We start from the raw sequence: 3,813 nt of genomic DNA on the forward strand, positions 1-3,813 counted from the left end.
ACTGGGAAACAGTGATACTCCGGCTCTAAAAACATAATAATTTCACCCAAGGCGGGGTGGGATTTCCAAATCGGAATCTCTTGTTGAAATCCTTAGAGCACTAGTTAAGCCCCACTTCTTTTCAAAAAGTAACCAACAGATTTTTTAAAAGGTTAGAAATCGTTTTAAAATAAATTTCATCACAAAGCCCCAAGTTAATTGCCATTTTGGACAAGTCCCCAGAGTTAGTGGCTCTCTCCTACGTGCGCTACCTACCACTACGCAGTAAAAATAATTCACCCAATTCAAATACATACTGTGCCTGCAGTATGTTAAGACTCTTTACTGACAAAGAGGGTACAAAGCTAAATAAGGTCTATCACAGTCCTCAAGGAGTTAAAGGGCTAGAGGAGGAGTCCACTCACAGTATGTGTGCAGTTACCATTTAGTCAAGGCAGATGAAGTGTGAGAAATCCTAAAACAATTGGATCTACAGTATAACACGCCATCACAGCCCAGAGAAAGAAAGCAACTGGTGTACTCGTGACATTACGTTAAGTAGTACTTGTTTACACAATGTCTCCCTTCCTAACAATCCCTTCCAACCTGTCAACCCCCTCCTCCACAATCACACACACACACACACACACACACACACACACACACAACCACACAACCAGGAAGGGACGCCATCAAGCGAGTATTCTGAATCCTAAAACTGACTATAGTTTTAAAAGTGCAATGCCTGTGCCTGAAGAAAATTTGTCTTTAGCTTCATCAGATGAAGAAAGTCAGTTCTATAACACAAAGCCCACCAGAGAAGCCCAGGAAGGCTTCTCCACATGACTCACTTAGAATGGGAAATCACTCAAAGCAACCTGACACAGTATTTCTCAAATTTTTCTTTTTCATTTAGCAGGTGGTAAAGGAACACAACGGAAGTTAACGATAAATGACACTCTGGACGTTTTCTTCCACTATGAATGACAGACATTTCAGCTAGTTTCATCTGGGAAACTCAAACAATTATGTTCATCTCATAAGCCACAAGAACCAAATTCAGTGGAATACGAGCACCCAAAACTTGACAAGACTTGTACTGTATTTAACACAGCCTGCAAATCCCCAAGAGTCCACGACGGAACACAAGAACAGGAACACTGATTTATCTCAACTGATGTCAACTCCTTCACAAACTTGCCAATAATGACCTTTTAAGAACTGCACCCTTTGTCCTCATGTGGGCAATCCAACGGTTTAGAAAAACTGAATAAACTGCTTCTTCGAAAAATAAAACAGTTGTGTGGGGGGGGGGGAGAGGGGGTGCGGGCGAGTAACAACAACAAAAAAGGCACACTGGTTTTTACTGTACTGAAGCAATAAAGTCTCCAAATAACTTCATTAAAGAGTGTCACAGCAAAGAATGAACACCAAAATAACGCTCAATCCAACTTTCACTGCGAATTCCTGAGTTCACAGCAGGACCTAGAAAATTAAACGTGACGGTATCACTCGGCTGTAAGAACTTCCAAAACAAAACAAACCTATCTACCCCCTTTCTTGATTTTAAAAAAAAAAGGTGGGGGGGGGAGTTTGAGGGTTTTTCCTTTTTTCAACTTCACATACTGCTTGGCTTTGCAAAAAAAAAAAAAAAAAAAAAAATGGCAGTGAGCCATATTTACAAAAAAAAAAATGTTTTGTTTTGTTTGCTCTCAAGATATAGCTGCAAGTTCAGTCGGCTGCACGGGTCCCAGAGCGCGTGGGGACCGCACAGGTCTCCTGGGCCGCTCGCCTCCGACCAGCGCGGTTTCAGCCCGGCCGCGCCCCCGAGAAGGCGCAGAACGGCCCCGGCAGGCGGGCGCGGCCCGACGTGTTTACGCCCGGGTCGGCCCCGGGGAACCGCTCCCTCGCGCCCGCAGCACTTGTTCGCGGCGCGGACTCCACACCTCGGCGGCCAGCCCCAGGGGAGGAGTGGGCCCGCCCCCGCGGCGCCGACCCGGGGACCCGGGCCAAGGGGTTCGGGGCCTCACTGGGGGCGGGGCGCCTGAGGGGGCCTCCGCGGCCGAGCGCGTCTCCGACCCGGAAAGCGGCGACGGACCGAAGTGGCGCTGCGCGGTGGGAGGCACGCCGAGCCCCGAACAGACAATGCGGGAGAAGAGTGATGCGAAGGGAGGAGGGGTCCGCAGAGCAGAGGTCCCGGCGCCGCCAGGCAACCCGTCCGTCCCGCCAGCCCCCAAAGCCCCCCGCAGCCCCCGCCCCTCCGCCGAGGCCCGCCACACCGAGCGGCCGCAGGGGAGGGGCGGCGCTTCGCACCCGGACCCCTCCTCAAATCAAAACTTCCCCCAACTCCGCCAACTAAGTTGAGCTCTCACCGTGCGGCTCCCGGGGCTCCCCCGCGGGCCGAGCTGGGACAGCTCCTCACCTTCGCCACGGAGAAAGACAATAGGCGGCCGCTCCACCGGTGGCGGCGGCTAAAGCGGTGGCGACCGAGACGAGCAGTGGACACGACGGTCTCGGCGGAGCCCAAGCGCTTCTCCACAGCTGCTCCGGCTCCGCGCTCCCCAGCACACAGACCCAGCCCGCCCGCGCATGCGCCGCAGGCTGCCCGGGGTGGGCGGGGCACGCGGGAGGGCGGTAAAGCCCGAGAGTCCTCCAGTGAATACACGCGGAGCCAAGGGCTGCGAGCTGGGATTGCACGGCAGAGCTGCCCATCCCGCTCCACGAGACCAATAGTAAGGCTCCTGGGCGGGGCGCGCAGGTTGCTAAGGGAGGCTGAGGTTGACCGCCGCTATTGCTGGCGGCAAAGTGATCAAAGTGGGGTGGCTGGCTGAGGCTGCTCTGGGACATGCCCACCCACGGTCTCCTCTCCGCCCTGTCTCCAGAAACCGCCCTTCCTCTGGGTGCCGGTGGTTACCTGAACTGTAGCACTTAACCACACATCCTGAAATGATTTACTCCTCTATTTCCCCCACTTCAAATCAGGAAGTGGGGTTTAGTCTTCTGCGTCCACAGCCTAGCAGAGTCCCTGCTAGGTATTAAACAAGTGTTGCATGGATGCACGGTGCTATGGCGGAATCACGATTGTGACAGTGCATCCCGTGAACTTTTGGCTACTCGATAACCACAAAGTCATTCCGAGTTCGAGCTGCAAAGGACCTCAGAAATCATCCGGTTGCTTTGAGAAACAAAATGTGGTCCGTGTACTAACTGTGGCCGAGGAGAATATGTTAGTTGGTAAACGAAGAAACTTCTTTTTTCAAATAGTTAAGTGTGGTAGTGCTCATTAGGAGGGGAATGCCTATGACGTCAAGCCATTGTTTCATTAATGTCAAATAAAAAGTGGCAAAAAAAAAAAAAGTGTACTTCAAAAAAAGTGTTAAGTGAAAATTCTTCTTGAAGTACACTTCAAGGAGAAGGAGGAGAGAACCCTCTGGGGTGCTGGTTCTGTATTTTGACCTGGGTGGTGGATAACAAAAGTATATACATAAATGAAAAATATATCTAGTGCAATTTACACGTTTTATTGTTTTTCTTTTTTTTTTTTTTTTTTTTTCCACAGCTGGTAACTTTACACGTTTTAAACATGTATTTTTAATGTCAGCTCTTAAAAATCTGGTACAGGCTATACCCCCCACCCAAAAAAAAGAATGCCAAGGACTGCCATTTGGGAAACACTGATGCGGGCAGGCTCACAGCAGTGACCAAATACCTGAGAAAGGTTACTGTGAATACCTGATGTGTGTAACAAAAACTCCCATTGTTGAATAGCTCCAAATCTCAGAAATGCTCCTAATGTTGAGCTCTGGTGCTCACTTTTTTTTTTTTTTTTTTTTT

Source organism: Cebus imitator, unplaced genomic scaffold, assembly GCF_001604975.1.
Source record: "Cebus imitator isolate Cc_AM_T3 unplaced genomic scaffold, Cebus_imitator-1.0 Scaffold416, whole genome shotgun sequence".
Taxonomy (NCBI): Eukaryota; Metazoa; Chordata; class Mammalia; order Primates; family Cebidae; genus Cebus; species Cebus imitator.